The sequence below is a fragment of the Pseudopodoces humilis genome, chromosome 1 (genome assembly GCF_049639895.1).
Source record: "Pseudopodoces humilis isolate 2021_Gansu_Grassland_sample_001 chromosome 1, ASM4963989v1, whole genome shotgun sequence".
Classification (NCBI taxonomy): Eukaryota; Metazoa; Chordata; class Aves; order Passeriformes; family Paridae; genus Pseudopodoces; species Pseudopodoces humilis.
In genome coordinates, this window is record NC_142200.1 from 97,808,222 (window position 1) to 97,827,083 (window position 18,862).

Consider the following 18,862-nt stretch of genomic DNA (forward strand, 5'->3'; position numbering starts at 1 on the left):
ATAAAAATTAAACAGTTTCTATTTCACTGAGGTAATTTCTGTTTCCTCTAAATATGACATTGTCCCAGTTTAGGACAAATTTGGGGGGAAACCTCTGAATGGGGTCCCTCTAGAAAGCAAATTCAAGCAGCCCTTACCCCAATTGGTTTGGGAAAAGATTTCCTTGGAGGAAAGTGGAAAAAACAGCTTGTTTAAGAAACAAAGTATTCACAAGCATTAAAAAAAAAAAAAAAAAAAAGAAAAAAAAAAAAAGAAAATAATAATACTAAACAATAAAGCCTCTCATGGTTCTGAAGAGATGGCAAGTTCAGAAAGTCCTTGTCATGGGGTGTAGCTTGGCTTGCTCAGGCTCTTATCCTCCTGTGCTGGAAAATGCCACATCCTGGGACCTGCTTGGCCACAGGTGTGAGCTCCTGGTGTTTTTTCTGGGTTTTTAGTCCAGAGCAGGTTGATCAGTTCCAAGAAAAAGAAAAGCCACAGTCCAGGGAACTTCTCTGCTTCAGCTAGCTAAAAGAAACCTAAAAAGCAAAGGAGAGCTCTCTCCTGCTGTCCATGCTGCAGACAACACAGTCCAGGAGAGAGAATGCAGGACAGCAAGTGTAGTTTCTGAAAACAAACTGTGTGCTTCTTCTTCACTCTCAGAAACTTAAAGGTGCAAAATTTAATATCCAGCATAAACAGAACAGACAACTGGGGATACAAGCATCATAAAGTCACCCCAGGACAGACATGCAGCAGCATGGCAGTAAAATTCAGAGGTTATCAACTGAGAGGACCATTGCCTGATGAATGCTTTGGGAAACCCTCTAACAACCATCAATAACCTAATAAATCCATGACCCTCTCTTACGTATGTTCTGCATTGCAAATGCTAGCTCATATTCTCTTTTTCTGTTGAGATTACATTCCTGATTTAAACCTAAATCACTAAATGTAGTATGTGAATTTGATGGACAGATGCATAATTGAAAGGTCACTAGCTCCTATCAAATAGAAAAGCACAGCTTTTTGAATTTATTCATAAAATGTATACAACACACAAAAAAAAGAACTCTGTATTATTTCCTTGGAAAATTTGAAGCTTGAAATGGTATGTTCTGAGTGTTCCTCATCTACAGATGTTTTTGTAGGGCCAAAGGCTATGTGGAAGAGAACAAACTTGAAAGTAGAAACTACAATAAGTCATTTTTTCCTACATTAAATTCTTAGTTACTACAGAAAATGGTAAGGGGATTTTTTGGCTGAAAGTCTGATAACGGGTTGCAATAATACTAGGCTGGTAATTGCATGATAACTGGATATTTTCTAGGGGAATTTTTTTACTACAGCAAGGTCTTCTGTTGTGTAAATTTCAAGGTACTTTATCATCTCCTGTTCTTCACAGGAGGTGCCTAACCTGCATTTTAGAAAGAGATTAAATAATATTTGTATTTATCATTTAATCATATATAGATTGGTGGCATTTTAAAAACTCAGTGTGAATTTTTGTGCTTTTGAATTGGTATCTTTTGTGATACATGGCTATGTGTCTAGTATTGTTCCAATAATACGAAGTGGCATCCCACACTAAGCAGCAGTATCCAAATTCTGAAGACATGTATGATAACTCTGCAAAACTCTATCATAAGCCTTCTAAATGGGATTTAAATGCTTTAGCATCTGAGCAAGTTTGATTGAAACATATTGCAATATGCAAAGTGTTTACTCTAAACCCTGCAGAAGTCTTGGGGAAGATGTCTCAAACTACATTTTTACACACAGAATGTCAAAATCCCATACTCAGCTGAATGATACCTTATTTCTAGAGGGTTAATCTGATCCCAGCAGACTTACTTGTAAAGTTAAAAGAAGCAGTTGAAAGTGGAGATATGCCCCTCCTTTTTTATATTCCTTAAGTACACCAGTTAACATAGATTAGAAAGAGAAATACGACATCATGGTGCTGTCTGCAAAGGATAAATGTATACGTGCAAGAGGCACTGGTTACAGTAGATAATTAAGAATAAAGGTCTGTTCCAAATTCAACCTATAGCAATCATTAAGGTATTTCTTTGGGAAAGGGTATAAATGAGCATAAATGTAAAAGACTATTCTCATGCCAGTCTAGATTTCTCTAATTGTCAGTAACACCAGCTTATACATGCCTACCATCTCATTCCTTGCCTTTTGCTAGCTTCAGTGCTTGTCAGACCATCTCCTTAGTAATTTCTGCATGTTCAATCTGCAGAAAACTAACCTGGCAAAAGAAAAAGAAATTTCTGCTGACTTACTGTGCTGAGTTTCCCCTGAGAATCAGAGCTGCTGCAACGGAGATGGAGGCAGTCAGGAGCTGGACAGTTTTATGTTGCAGGTTATTTCAGACTGTCACAAACATACAGTCTTCAGTGAGCAATTTGTGTAACTTTAAACTCAAGTTATCCCACTGAGTGCTTCTTCAAGCTCAGCTAACAAGCAATTCTGTTACTGGAAATATTGATACAATCTCAACTATCTTAGTTCCTACCAATGCCTGAAGTCTTTAGATTTCAGCCTACTGATGCATATTGTCTTTAGCCAATCCAACCTAATTTTTAAAATGCTGTCTAAGATTGTAGCTTTCTGGAAGTCACAAAAAAGCCATGGGCATAAATTATGAATATGACTTTCAATACACTTTCCCACACATTGAACTTCAAATACTTTAAGAAAGACATAGGAATTTGCTAGCAGCTAATTGTTTCAATCCAGTTATCCAACACAAATATTAAAATATAAATATATAAATAATATAAAAAATATATGTGTAACATAACGTATGTAACATTTCTGATAACTTTTTAATGTTGGTTCATATTTATTTTGGGAAGGAGGTTTTCCATGTTTGAATTTTTCTTTACTTCACCATCATACTGTTAAAACAGTTGAATATTCCTATTATTCCACCTAGGTAATATTTGACATTGAGGGAGTTACTGTAAAGATAAATTAACAAGAGCTGTTAGAGTAAAAGAGTTAAAAAAACTAAGAAGAAAGGAGCACTGATCATGTAACAGGAGTTACTGTCCAGAGCTTATGTACAAACCACTGTTCTTTACACATAGTTTACAGAATGTTGCGTTTGGTGATATTTGCAGTTTCTACTCCTACTCATAAAATTCAAAATTTTATTGCTGATGTTAAAGTGGTCAGGTAGTATATCATGCACAGTTGCACAAGTAATCAGTTTCAGTTTGGAAGTATTTTGATCTTTATTCCAACACAAATGTTACAAAACACAGCACATTACCTGACAGTGAGAATTGTCAACTCATTATACCTGCAACCTACAGAATGAGAAATAGTCATACAAAGCGAATTCTGTGATTAGAACCCTAAAAGCTTTAATATAAATAAAAGGGATAATCAGAGCACTTTTCTAATCTGATCCGATTGCTACTTTTACTTTAATATTTAGCTGTTGTGATTTACAACAACCACCAGATGACAGTCTTCTAGGAGATTATGCCTCTGCAGAGTCATTGTCAGTATTACAAATGCAAAACTATACCAGCAACAAGATGAGAGTTTAACACCATTCAGGTCAGGGAACAAACAAAACCCAAAGTTTCTTTGTCAACTGTATAACCCTTCTCTGTACAAGGTATAGGTTGCTCCAAGTAAATTACTGGATATCTGTTACATATAGGTAAAATCTTCTAAAAGAAAGGCCTTGTAAAATCAGGCCTCATTACTTTGGCTAAGCTAGCCTGATAAATTCCAGGGAGAAAAGAATTATAAGAATGAGAATCAGTTTGCACAGCAATCTACCCTTGTGAGAAGATAGCTCGCACCTGCAGGGAAGAAAATTCTACCCATGTGAAAAATTCACTTCTCAGGAGACTAAAAATGTAAACATATCTAGAAAGAGAAAAGTTTGATAGACATGTACACTAGCTATTACCAACCAATGAACTGAGTTTCAATGATTTGCTGACCAATTAGATTCAAACACAGTGCCTTCTAATAATCATAAAAATATGGACTATATGGAAAAAGATTTGGCTATTCTGCATGAAGAAACAAGTGTCTTTGTCTATCTCTATTGTGACAGATATCAAACACAAAATTTCTTTACCACTTGCCTCAGTTCATAGCAAACAGTCTATGGTGTTTATTTGTGCCTTCATATATTCACTGGTAGTGCCCAAATATTGGCCTGAATGCAGTGGAAGTAAAACAGAGGAAAGAGATTAATTAATGAACTGAATAAAGATGGTGAGTGACATGAGGGAGAAGTCAGACCTGTGTGTTCAAATGCACAAAGTTATGAAAAGCTGTCTGAAAATGCTGAAAGATATCATAAAGGCTAAAATTGTCCACACAAGAAGACAAAAGGAATTGAGTCACTTCAGAGAGAAGAAAATGTGATAGGCATTGCTGCTCTGCACCTTGGGAGGGAACAGAACCTCTCTGTTTTAACAGGAAAGTTGAGAAAGTTGAGAAAGTTGAGAAAGTTTCATGCCAGATACCTGTCTTTTCAAAAGTACAAAGTGCAAGCTCAGCCACTGAAGATAAACTACTAAGAACCACAACAGTAAGCAGGCTCACTTGAGGTATCTTTTTTATATGAATGGGAATATAAGAGATCAAGAGATTTAAAATTGAGTGGCATGATTTGATCTTGCAAGAGTCTGACTTTCCTAAAACAAAAATCTTAATTTTATCACTGCCTCGTTAAGTGGTATTTTCTTTCCTCTTTCTCTAGTGTGTCAGTGTCTCTTAAATTCTATTTTACTTTAATTGTACCTTAAAAATTTGAATATCACGAAAAGGGAGCCAATGATGCTATAAACCAGCAACCATTTTTATCAATAGTAATGCTATTAATGAGTTTGATTTTAAATTAGTTAGCAGCAGATGCTCACTTGAGTACTTTCATCCTTATTTCTGTAATCACAATATAAACAAAAAAACCCCAAACATTCCACCCTCTCTTCCAACCTCCTGGCCCCCCACCCCATCAAATAATATGGGCAGGGACCTGAGCAAAAAAAAGAAAATAATTTGCTCCTGAAGACAGAGCTGCTTCACAGCAGAAGAATGGGCTGGTTTGGGAGACCCAGACTCTATTCCTAGATCTTCAAGCGTCCAGGTCTCCCACAGCAGGAAGGCTATTTTGTATCTTACTGTTTCTATTGGCATTTTCAGGAAGAACAGTGATTCTATCCAATTTCCTGCAAACATTGGTTAGTTGGTTAGTTTTCTTCTTATCTTGCCCAGCTGTTGAGAGGTGTGTCTGCGTTTGAAAGACCAAGGTGTCTGCTAAGGAAGGCGAGAACCTCCCTTGGAAGGGAAAATGTGAACCCCTTCCCTCTGAATTACAATGACTTTGAAATTAAGGGGCTTTAAGGCAAATATATGGGAAAAGGAATAACAGTTCTTTACGAGATATATACTATAGATATAGCATATATACTTTTCTAGATAAATACTTCACTACATATATATATATAACAAGGCAGACAAACAACCACAAGGGCAGCAGAAGGAGCAGCAGCACAAGCCCAGTGACGCCTTCTCTGGGCCGCAGGCACTTTCCCCTCCAGTGCAGTTCCGGGCACAGCTGGCAGGGGGCGCTGGTGGCTCCTGGCCAGGCAGGGCGGGTGCGATGATTCCCCCGCGCCGGCAGGGGGCGCTGTGGCGCGGGCCCGGCCGCCTCTCCCCACACGGGCAATGGCCGCGCTGCCAGCGGGAGAGACAGAGCGGGGCTTCAAAGACACAAACTCACGGGGGGCAGCCGGTCCCAGTGCCCTTCCAGAAAGCAAAAGGAGCTGTAACAGGAACCTCAGAGTAGCAAGCTGGGAAGGCAGGGATGAACAAAGTCCTGGAGTGGAAGATGAGATGTATCAGAAACTCTGCAGCTAGAGATGAAACTGCAGGGGGTGTCCCTGCAGGGCAGGGGGTGTGAGTTACAGCATAGCCAAGAAACCTTGGAGCAGTGGCAAAAACCACTGGGGGCTGCGCAGTGGCTGCCTGACTCCTGAACATGGCCCAGAGAGAGAGGCTCCCTTGGAGGGGGAGGGGGTTCAGGGATCCAGGGGTTTCCCCTGAGACACCTGAGCTAATGGTGAAAGTCCGTTTTCAGTGAGGTAGGGTATTCATAAGTTCCCAGTTGAGAGGCTGCTCTTACGAGCAGAGCTGCATTCACAGTAGAAGGTAGCAGAAGACAGAATCCCGCAGCGGTGGTGCACACTTCCAGCAGTGACTGAGGCCTCATTCTTCTCCAAACGCCAAGAGAGCAAGAAGGAGCTAGCAGCCACCCCAGCACCTCTTTTCTCAGCCCGATTCTCGCAGCATCTCTGCCCCTCCAGAGAGAGAAACCCTCAGAAAAGATTGAAGCCATGTGCCCTCCTCCCCTGAGCTTGGCAACTTCTTTTGTCTCTCTTAAATACCCAGTCGTTATTGCCTCCTAGTAGCATATATGGGACAAAATTTCCTGAGAGAAAGAAATAAAAGGAAGAATCCTAAACCCCAACAAGGTCAAAGGAATGACTGCTTATTTAATTGCTTTTTAGTTGTTGTGAGATGTACATTCATAAAGCACAACTGGGACTGCTGGGATTTTTCTTACTCTGATAATGTTTTCCACTAAATGCCAACATTAAGAAACAAGAAATGATTTTGCTTAATAATTTCTAGTCAACAGGGATAAGAATTCATGCAAAGATCTTGACACACTGAGTCGTGTGTATGTATATGTATGATTCCTTTAGCTAAAATACAGAACATCACTGTAGATGCTGCACCCAGCAGAACACAGCCGAGAAACGTCACTAAGTCAGCCTAACAGATTCTTAAGGAAATGTACTGAATAACATTTGCCACCATCAAAGTAAGCAACTATTTTAAGGAGAATTCAAAAGTATTTTTCCCAATTACAGTACTATATAAATTGATATGTTATAATGCTCACTTTTTGTCTATGGCATCAAATTTATGAAATTGCAGAATATAGAAAGTTCAATTTAGGAATAATTAGACTTCTCTGCATCACAGTTTCTGAAACACAACCATTACAGTCCAGTTTCTTAAAATGATTAGAAATGCTTCTGCCTGAATTAAGGTGCAAATGAGACCATATGCCAAAGTCAATAGTATGGCTTTTATTTAATAGTAAATATGAGAGAGAGAGAGAGAGAGAGAGAGAGAGAGAAAGAAAAGGAAGAGAATGAAGTAGGAAAGATGTGGGGGGACAGAGACAGATGAAAGAAAGTATCACCACTCCATGGATCCCAACTATATTCTGTTGATCCTTGTCTCCCTGAAAACTCAGTTTTCCATCTTGTTGACATAGTTTCTAAAGACTTTCCCAAAACAATGACTGTAAACATAAATATATATACATTCTTTCTGATACTTGTCTTTTGATGGACATCTCTCATGGCCAGTGCAGTTGGGAAGGTGTTAAACTGACTATCCAATCCCTGGCCATGGTCAGAAACTTATCAATATTGAGAAAAGAAAATAAAGGTCTCGTCCTTTCATCACACCTTGAGCTGCGTCTGTGTGACTCATTTAGTGTCCAGCAGCAACAGATCCTCTCCAGCTGGTCTACTGGGTGGTGAGGACAAAAAGGACAAAATCCAATGGATTAATATATACTCAGGCCGGGTGGGAACGGCCAGGTACCTCCCATGGAGGGGTGCAGTTTGACACAATCTCTTGCAGTGGACTCTGGATCTGTTGCATCACTTTGCATCACATGCAATGCTGTGGTGCAAGGCCACAGGAATAATTCTGTGGAGCACCTTGAGGGGGGTCTTTGATGGACTATTAAACCCCCTCATATGAATGTCCTGTGGATGTGGCCTGTGGGGCTGGGGGTTTCACAGCAGGGTTTGTTTGTGTATGGGAAGATGGATGTTCAGTGTATTATGAATGACAATATAGTTATTTGCTTTCACATTTAGGTATTGACTTTTGCAAGTTATTAATGATCACAACAATTTTCATGTAGTGCATTTTGTAATCACATCTAACTATTTTTGATATAGTATCATTTGTCAGCTTTTGTGGCTAATGCACAGGGGCGTGGAGAGTTTGAACTCGGGGTTCACAGGCTCTGGCCCCTGGTTCATCTTAAAGCTACAGCAGCCACTTTCTGGACATCAAGTAGATAATTAGGGAATAGAGTATCATCATAAAATCATCCCAAGACACTCCGTATCTTCATCTCTTACCATGAATTATTTAAAATTAAATTAAAATTCTAATAATCAAACTGTTCTGTCCCAGATTTTGCTCATTTTGTCACTTTGATTCCACACTCCTTTCTCACACATTAAGTCTTTCCCTGCTTATACGGAAAATGCCAGAGATACTGGGTTGTACAGCTCACAGAATAGTTTTGTTTAATTATTAATATAAAATATAACATCTTGATTCACTAATATAAAGTATTACTTATTGATGAGTTCTTCTATTAAAATGGAACAAGTAATTTCTAAGTAGCAAAGTAACTGTTTTCCAACATTCATAATAAACTCTGATGGCTGTAATTGAAGTATTGCAATGTTACATTTACACAAGTGAAAGAAACACTTAAAAAAACCCCTTATCACCACAAAAGAGTGACAAGTCTTCACCCAAGTATTTCCTCTGGTAATTTCCTTCAAACCACTTGAACTTTTCCATGACTCCTGAAGGGGAAGGGGGTTTAACTTAAGGGATGTAATTATACAGTTACATTTTTAATAAGCCAAATATGAACTCAAATTATTATATTATGAAAAACCAGGCCGACCTCAACTTGTCCTGCAGCACCTGAAACTTCATTTGGAATAGCACCTTTGTGAGATAAGACAAAAGATGCTGTGTTGATCAGGATTGTCTCAGTATTAAACTGTATTCAGTATATTTGGGTCAGACAGAGGTCACAATCATAAAGTTCAGCTCTAGAAAGATACTAGAAATTTTAAGTTTGTTTAGTACTACAACATAAAGTAAACTAGCCAGGCACAAAAAGAACAAGACAACTGTGTTTTATTTTCTGTCTGGCTAAATTAAAGGATTTCAGGCAATTTCTTTTTATACATCCATTACTGTCAAGTCCTTATGAAACAGGAACCATATTGGGAGCGCCTCAATTCTGATTTATCAGTAATTTACATGCAGCCAAAGAAATTCAGAATTCTGATGGAAGTCACTGCTCACTGAAGAACTTACAGCGTGATTTCTACTCGGTGATTCTTTTCTATTAAACATGTGATACTACTTCCTCAGAGAAGAGCTACACTGAATTATTTACCACAGATGAAGAGTCAGGCATGCTAAGGCAGTGAGGCCTGCTGTGGCTTCTTTAGTCAAAATACACAGAGCTCATGGAAACAGCAAGATGTAATTCTGTCTCCTTCCAGAAATGGCTAGAATAGTCTTTGATTTACAAGTGTAATTTATTGTTTTTCTATTATCCTGCCTTATTCAGTTCATCACTGTAACTATTAAAAATATTTAATAATGTTATATTTTTATGTCATGTAACTCCTTAGAACTCTGTTCACCTCAAAGACTATTATCATGTTGAGAAACACTGTTGCTGACAATTAAAATTTCATGATTATACTATAAATATGCACAGAAATTCTTAAAAGGAAGGCATAGTTTCCTTTTGGCTCTGTTCAGATACTAGAAGAAAGGTAACTCTTCACATACTCTCATGATGCATTAACCAGCATAATTTATTCCATAATTCTTGTTCAAACTGTATTCTAATAGTTGCACTGAAAATGTTCCATACAGTATTTTCTTCTCTTCCTCCATGTACTAAAAATTGGTTTATTTAAGAGTATCTAATTGGGCACAATAAGAAGTCTCACATATTCATTAATTTTATTATTCAAAGTATTTTTCTGGATATTTTGTGCTTTATAGCCTAGCAGTCCAAACCTTTGCTAGTCCATTAGGAACAAACAAGCAAATAACATACTGCTTTCCTTCTTGCCAATCTCTGTTAAAACCTTTAAATTCCTTACAGGTATGAACAATGTCAGAAAGTCTCATTGGGTAATGTTATAAATAACTGTGTAGTTGTTTGCTTTCACTATTATGCATTGGCTTTTGCAAATCATTATTAATCACTACAGTTTTAATGTAGTACAGTTTGTAATCACTTTTAACTTCTTTTGATAATAGTAAATTATCAAAATACTTCATAAATAATAAATTTCAATAAATTTCAAAAACTTTTGAAAATAGTAAAATTTGTCAGCTTTTTGTGGTCAATGCTCTGGCCCCTGTGTAGCTAATATCCTTAGAACACCATTTACGGATGATATTTTAGTTTGTGGACAGTGTGATAAACATATTATAGTTTTGGCTTTCACAAATATTAAAGTAGATGCTATGTGTTGTGTATTATGTTAACTTTTGCAGAAGTAGCTGTAGTTGTGAAATAATAACTAATGACTTTATTTTTGTAACTAACTGAAAATAATGAGAACAAGTCAGAAATGTTTGTGAAACAGCTGATATTGATTTAATGTACTTGTGGAAATAACAAAAACTGTCTACATGGTCTGATAACATTTAAAGAATGGATGTGAAGGACCTCTGCCACGGACCCTTTGTTGATCAATAACTTTTGCTTGCTGAAACCACAGAACGGGGGGCGTTTGTGAGGACGTGACAGACACGACCCTCAAAATCACATCCACATTATTGCACATATTCTAAGAATATGAGTCAGAAGTGGAACCAAGCTAAAGAACTCCCAGAACATATAAATGAGTTTTAAAATAAGTTTGAATATATATAATCTTTATGAATATGTATTTGATCAATGCAATAGAATAAGTATATAAGAGCTGCTATGATTAGCCGGCATGCCTCTGGCTATGGCTACGCACTCAGCGCTGTTATTGTCCCTTTTATCCGTTATTACACTTTTAAAATTTTTTAGAAGTGATCTTCGCTTCTCACAGTAATATACTACCTCCAAACTGTATGAGGTGTAGGGTCTTCTGGTGTAATCCATTTAGCATGTGTTGAAGCCGGAGCCATGCAGCAGGGTTAGATATAGGGAGGGAACTGTGAACATTATGAAGTAACAAAACACCATGAATGACAGCACTTTAGCTTCTTTGGTGTCAGTAATGTAGAGTCCAAGTGTATACTTTTAAAACCGTTTCTTGTTGATATCACTTTAAAGCCTACAAAACTGCCATGAAGCTATTGAGTGGGTTTAGAAGTGACTTTGCTTACCTAAGCAGCCTGAAATACTCAGAATCAAGGGGGTACTTCTCTGGAGTTCAAAGGAGAAATTGCCACTTCAGGAGAATACCTAGTCTCCAAAAAGCAAACTGGAAAAGCAGACATCACACAGGTAAACACAGTTGTTGCTGAAAAGAAGTCTCAGAACAAAGAGAACAGAGGTGATACTCTGCTAACACAATACAGAGCAGAGAGACAAGTACATGAACAGTCTTCAAACCACTCTGTCAAAAAGCAAGTAAAATGTCTTAAATTCAACAGTTTACACCTTTTGAATGCAGTTTTGTCTTTTTTTTGCGCCAATTTAGAAATATGTAAGTCCAGTTGCATCATTCATGCAGAGATGCCCCAAGAAGACAGAAGAATAAAAGATCAAGTGAAAAGTTTTGTGATATGGTGCAAAGAAAATAATAAGGAAGAACAAGAGTTCTCTCATGCCTGTTTGAGAGGATTACCACTGCAGATAAGAAATTTAACTATTATGCAATAAAATCTAATAATAACAACTGTTAATTTTAGTTTTAGTTAGTGAGACTAATTTAATTTCTGCACTCATGGAAGACTGTTGTTCTATTAATTTAGTCTAAAAATAAGACTGCTCAAAAGTGAAGGCTACTTGAAAACAAACTTCAGTTTTCTATGCATTCAGTATTTCTGTCTCCAATGCCTCCATGTGACAGCTACAGCTGGTCTAAAGCTGCACAGATTGGCCACAACAGAACCCCAAACTGAACAATCCTAGTTTGTTAAAGAGTAGAAGTAAAGGGTCCCCGGATGAGGCAATGATAAATTGGATTTGAATCCAAACAGGGGAGTCAATCCCAGCCAATCCCATTCCATCCAGAATGCAGACATCTAACTGGCCAGGAGCTGGGTGATGCTGAGATCCCAACCAACCAGGTGTGTAAGGGTGGGAATTTTGAACCCCCTATAAAAGGGGGCGTCCATGAATAAACCTTGGCTGTTGTTGCATGAATCTCATGTGTCGTGTCTCTGTCTCCCCCTACTGCGACACCTCCAATGTTTCCAGAGAATATGATTTTTAGGAGGGAAGGGAGACGAGTGTAAATACTTAATGGGCTTGATGATAGAAATAATGCTTCCTTTAAGAATGAAAAATTTGGCAAGCACGTTAGTTAACAGAAAATATTTCTAGTCTTTAAATAAAAATCATTATTTGTTTACTTTTTAGCATAAACTTCTGGCTGTTTTATTTTAAATATCTAAGTATATTCTTGTTTGTTGACATATTTTGAAATAGGGGAATGTATAAATACTGAAAATATAAACTATGCAGAGAATTCAAACATGGGACTCAAAATCAGACTTCACAGTGCAAATACAGAAGAGAAAAAGGACCAGAAAATGGCCTCACTGTAGAGATAATAGCACAGTATTGAGAAATGAGAGCAGTGTAACTGCCTAAGGATAATAAGTATTAGGTTTTCAGTACACTAGTGTAAAAACCTTCACATCTTTACAATCCTGCCCTTCCTAGCACCTTTACTACAGCAACCTGCAACAAGAGCCTGCCAGCAAGAGGCTGCAAACAGCAGCAGCTTTCATTAACCCATCAGTGGAAACAGCTTATGCTTTTGCAGCTCCTTCTCTCTCACCTCTACTATACCCCTGCAAGCTCCACTCCCTAGCCTTCTCTATGCCAAACCAAGGAGCTCACAATACTTGGTTTCTGCCAGCTGCCTGGCTTAGGGTGGAGAACAGCTGCTTCCCAGGTGGCCAGCCAGCAACGCCTGCATTGTACCCTCGCTGCTGGGGCACCCAACAGTCCATGGTGCCTCTGACCAGCTGTTGGCTTTATACAGACTTAGCAGGGTGCCAGTCACAGGGTGACGTCAGAGCAACTGGGTGATCAGCGTTCCTTTCCAGGGTGGATGATGGGCTGTAGTCTTTATTTATGATTATCAAAGGTATAACTTCAAATGAAAACCTGGATTTTTCACGAAATTTCCAGGTGAAATTCTCACATTGCTCATCTTGACCTAGCATGGTCAAAGGAAGAAGTAAAATAGTTTAGTTGAACTTTGCACTTTCATACTGTATTAAGTTGCCCAAAAATAGAGTCAGTAAGTAAAATAATTGCAACTAAGAGAATCTCAGATGAGTTCAAATTCAGTGTCTCCTTTACAACTTTTTTCTTGACCTCAATAATTTCTGAGCTAAATATTTAGAAAATAACTCCTAGTAGCCTTTCTGGATGCTACTCCTTTAAATCTGACAAATACAAACAAGTCCAACCCTCAAATACCTACTTTGGAAGAAGAGTTTTTATTGCTTTTCCTCTTCCTGCATGGAAGTTAGTTTTTTTTCTCCTGGGACCTTTTTACTTCTTTTTTTTAAGGAAAGGTGAATTTGTTTTATCACTACCAACACATAGATAGGAAGCCACTTTTTTTCCTGTTCCAGGGTATACTGCAGATATTTTTTCTACACTTATTGATGACAAATTATGTAGTTTCACTCAATTAAATTTTAGTTACATTAACCCATACTTCTGTGTTTAGACAGCAGTTTTCCTCCTACTGGTTATGCTTTGTACCATCTTTTACAAGTAACCCAGCCAAATGTTCTCCCCATCACATAAAAAGCAGACAAATGCAGATGCAGAACTGTTTTTTTCTAAAAATATGCATGCTGTCTTGCTTACCAGGAATTGAGAACTGTAATATTTCCTTCAGGAAACAGTCAGTACACATCTTACTGATACTGGCCTGGTGTCTATTTGATATTTTTCTCAAAAGTTTTGAGGCAAAGCAGACATGGAGAATTAGGAGAATACCATAACATCTTCGGTGAAGGAACAACCTAACAACAAGAAATGGTTATTTAAGTAATTGCTTGTGATTAGACACTGGGACTTCTCTGAGATTCTGTTCAGCCTCTATCAGTTTTAATACTTAATTTATTAGCATATGATATTCTGGTTTATTCATATTGCATGCATCTGTATTTCATATATAATATCAAAAGTTTCAGTTTCTATGGGTGATTTGAAGGACTCCTGAATTGGTGGATTAATCCATTCTATTGGATATATAATATATCCATATTATTAGCAAATCCTAAAAGCTTTTGTTTTCAGTCTTAAGTGGTTAAATAAACTGACACCTGTAACAAAGTAGCAAAGCTAAGTTGTTGCATAAAATGCTTAAGATGTGGTTCAAAGTACAGCTTTGCTCAGAAAACTCAAATAAAAACAACATGAAACAAAATCCCTATTTGTTTTCCCTTGATTCTGACATCACATATTCTTTCTGTAGTCATGTAAAGAGATAGGGTTTGGTTTTTTGGGTTTTTTTTGGGGTGAGTGGGCAGGTGTTTTGTTGTTTTTTTACAAAGAAAACAGCCAGACATACAAAACCAACCTTGGCTCCTTTAACCACTCCAGCATTATTTCTCGCTTCCATCACGCTTCCTGTAACAAACGTCCTCCCTTGCCAAACAGTATCCTCATTACAGCTGTGTAATCCCATTTTTTTAAAGTATGGCTTTGGTGACACCTGTTAAAGTTGAGCTCAATTGCAACCATCTCTCAAGTGGACGCTTATTCTGTGTGCTCTCCCTCACTTTTTAAACTTAGCTAGTCAGAACAGGAAGTGTTCAAAATATTCAGACATGAATCATCACAAAATTTACTCTGGCTCTCCTTTCAAATTCTACAGAAATGTTGAGCAAGACTGTTATGTCACTTTTGAGAATTAAACCATGCCTGGAAGTAGAATTGTCCAATATATATTTAGAGCGACATCTTGCTTTTATAGTGCTTTTACATTTGTTCAGCCTAGAAACAGTTGAAGACAGATTCTTCTACTTGTATAATCTATAGCTTTCTTTACTCTCTTTCAATTGGTTTAACTTTTGCTAATGTAATTCAAGAAGTCTCACAGAAACTGCTTAAGAATTATGCATATGTATAATTTAGGATGTCCCTTAACAGTGATGACAATTTGCAAGATTATCTCAGTAATTCCTGAAAAGGCAAAAAAAACCCTCAGAAACTGCAAATTATCTTTTTTATTCATTCATCAAATACAGAATTCTACAAAATTAAATTTAATTTTAGATCAGAACTACACATTACATACAGAAACATAAATATTTACTTTTTGCTCCTAGGCCAGAAAGATTAAGCTGCCATAACCCTCAGAAAATTCTACACAAAGTACACATAAAGATAAATTTGCTACAAATATCTAATGAATCAAGTATGTTCAAGCTCTAAAATGCAATGTATATTTAAGGAGTATTATCAATTTAATTTAGTTGAATTAATTTGTTTAAATGTTTAAATTATTTATTCACTTTTCACTTTGGCCAATTAATGAAGCTACCAGAAGACTCCAAATATTTAGTTGTAACATTCATATGTTACAATTAAATATTTGGCATTTTCTTATAGCTTCATTAATTTCATTGAAGGAAAGACCTACACATTGTCTTAAGATTACAGATGGACATGCTGTATTAAAATGCTACATGGAGTAAATTACTAAATTAAATACAAATTTGTTCAGGCTATATTTTACAGGTAATACATGGTTTAAACTGTATTTATTTTAAATTAATTATTAAGAACATTTCTGAGAACTTTTTGCATTTTTCTTCTCTCTCATTGATTCTTAGTGTTCAAATTCTATCAGCTCTGCACTTCCCTAAATGTTCTAAATTCTAAATGTTCTGAATTCTCTAAAATGTTAAGAATATAAACTTACCTTTTAAAAACCCCACAAATATCCAACAAACATTTGTATGGTATGATAGATCTAAAATTTCAAGTATTTTAGCTATTATCTTCTTTAACATGACCTGCAAAGCTGGTTTTGCTCTAGTTCTGGGGTGCATGTGCCTTATAGACAAATATTAGTTCATTCCCAGCCTTCTGATTTCAGTTCAGCAAACAAAATTATAAAACCAAATCTGCTTATTTGGAATGGACTGTTTTTCTCGGGAGTGCTAAGCATCCACAGCTGCCATTGACTGAAGAGGCAGCAACGGCTCAGAAGCTGTAAAAAAACTGGACCAGAAGCAATGTTGATTAAGTGCAAAAAGAAGATACAAGGTTACCATTTTCTCTTTCTGTAAGCAATAAACAGATTGGACAATCTCCGAAGTACAGTTCAGACCCTGAGATTTAGAATTTAAATTTCAGTGTGCTTTAGCTTCTCCACTTTAACCTTCATCTTCAAATGATGACACAAGTTAATGTTAGACACACACCAACAGAGAAGCGCACTGAAGTTGTGTGCAGCAGCATAGTCAAAACACTAATGGAATAAGAAGCATCTCTCTCTGTCTGGCTGTCAGTTGGTTATTTGTCTCGTTGTCCACTTGTTTATGTAAAAAATACATTACACAGCATCAGCTTTTTTGCTGGAGAAAATGAAGGTTTAATGAAAATTATTTTTGCTATATGAAGAATCTACGCATTTGGGATTTTGAAGCGAATTGTAAAAGAGTGGTTGTTTCAGGTAGGAAGAAAAATAGGAGCATTTAATTTTTTATTATATTTTCTAAAAAATACAAAAAAATCCATAGTATATATATGTCTTAGTTATGAAGAATTTGTTCACCTATGCATACCTGGTAGGAAAACTGTAGTAGGTGAAGATAATTTGGCATAGAAGAGTTAATGATAAATGCTCATTAGATTTTAGTGTGTCATAAAAATCTAAATGTATGAAAAATTCATATTTAAACTTTACATTCTAATGACATTTCTAAATTAAGAAAATAATGGGAGTCAGAAAAGTGACAAAGAAAAATAAGTGAGTACATACTAAAAGTACATACCTTTACTCACACAGCAGTCACTCCTTGTAAGTTTTACAAGCTATGTAACAGCAAGTGATCCTCTATGCAAGTTGTATGTAATCAGTAAAGTCAATTAGGATTTACACAACCTCTCTTCAGGATATATAACAAACATAGACTAGATAGAATGGACTTCTGATTGAGTTTTCAAGAATGATCTTAGCATAGAAAATTATCAGCATCTCTACTTAGATCAAACAGATCATAAAGATATCTATATGAGTGCCTACTAAATCTGTAAGGATGATGATACTTGGATCTCTAGCTGGAATGGAAAAGCTCTATGTGAAAATTAAATATACTGCTCTGTATAGTATAAACATGTCCAAATTTTAAAATAAACCTTTAATTTAAAAAATATTATTTTAGAATGTTAGTATTTTTCTTTACAAATAAAAAAAATCTTCATCTACAAACTTTGTTAAGATATTTCATAACCTACTTTCATCTAAATGGGATTACCAAAATAAAGCATCTTCCCCTTAATTCTCAATAACAAGCTGATGTTGGAACACTGTTCAGAAACTCCAGTGCTTAAAATTTTACTATATAACCATGGAGTTGGATGTTAGTTTTTTTTTTTTCCTTCCAAGGAATTTTCTCTCATTTGCTGTCTAAGAGATCATAACAATGGTACTAAAGAGGGACAAAAGATATAGCAATGAGGAGAGGGAAGAGTGCAGTATGCTACTGAGCTGGGGAGCTTTCTCTTGGGAGAGACAGAGATACCACGAGATTTTGGTTAAGGGATGAGGGGCTGAGATCAGCTCCTCACCCTCTTTTGCTGTTGGGGCCCAGAGGAGAGATGGTGCTGTTGCTCCTGTGGGGAGAATATCCTGCCACCGCAGAGTTCCATCCTTTACTGCTTCTTCCTTACCGTGGGGGAGCTTTTGCTTGTAAGAGCGGTCATTGAACTGGGGTCTTATCAACACCCAATCTCACTGGAAAGGATCCTCACCACCTATGTAGGTGCCCCAAAGGAAAACCCAGGACCCCAACCCCTTCCCCTCCCCGGGCAAGGGAGTGTCTCCTGGCTGTCTGCGGGAGCCCAGCTGCCACTTTCCAGCCCCACTCATTTCTGCTGCTGCTTGGGGATTTTTCTACTCTTTTAACTTCAGACTCAGTGTCTGCCCAACCCCCTGCAGCTCCTGCTATGGCTGTGGAGTTTCTGCTACATTTTGCCACCCCAGAGACTGCTCACCTCTGCAGTTCCAGCTTGCTACTTCGCAGTTCCTGCTACAGCCCATTTAGCCATCGGAAGGGGCACTGGGACCAGCTGCCCGCCGTGAGTTTGTGTGTTTGAAGCCCCGCTCTGTCTCTCCTGCCGGCAGCGTGGCCATTGCCCGTGTGGGGAGAGGCGGCCGGGCCCGCGCCACAGCGCCCCCTGCCGGCGCGGGGGAATCATCGCACCCGCCCTGCCTGGCCGGGAGCCACCAGCGCCCCCTGCCGGCTGTGCCCGGAACTGCACCGGAGGGGAAAGTGCCTGCGGCCCAGAGAAGGCGTCACTGGGCTTGTGCTGCTGCTCCTTCTGCTGCCCTTGTGGCTGTTTGTCTGCCTTGTTATACAGATATATTCTGGTAAAGAGCTGTTATTCCTTTTCCCATATCTTTGCTTGAAAGCCCCTTGATTTCAAAGTTATAGTAATTTTGAGGGAAGGGGTTCACATTTTCCATTCCAAGGGAGGTTCCCCCCTTCCTTGGAAGGCATCTGTCTTTTAAACAAAGACTCATGGATACTGATTAAAATTAAATTAAAAAATTAAATTAAATAAAAAATTAAAAAAAAAAAATTAAAAATTTAAAACTAA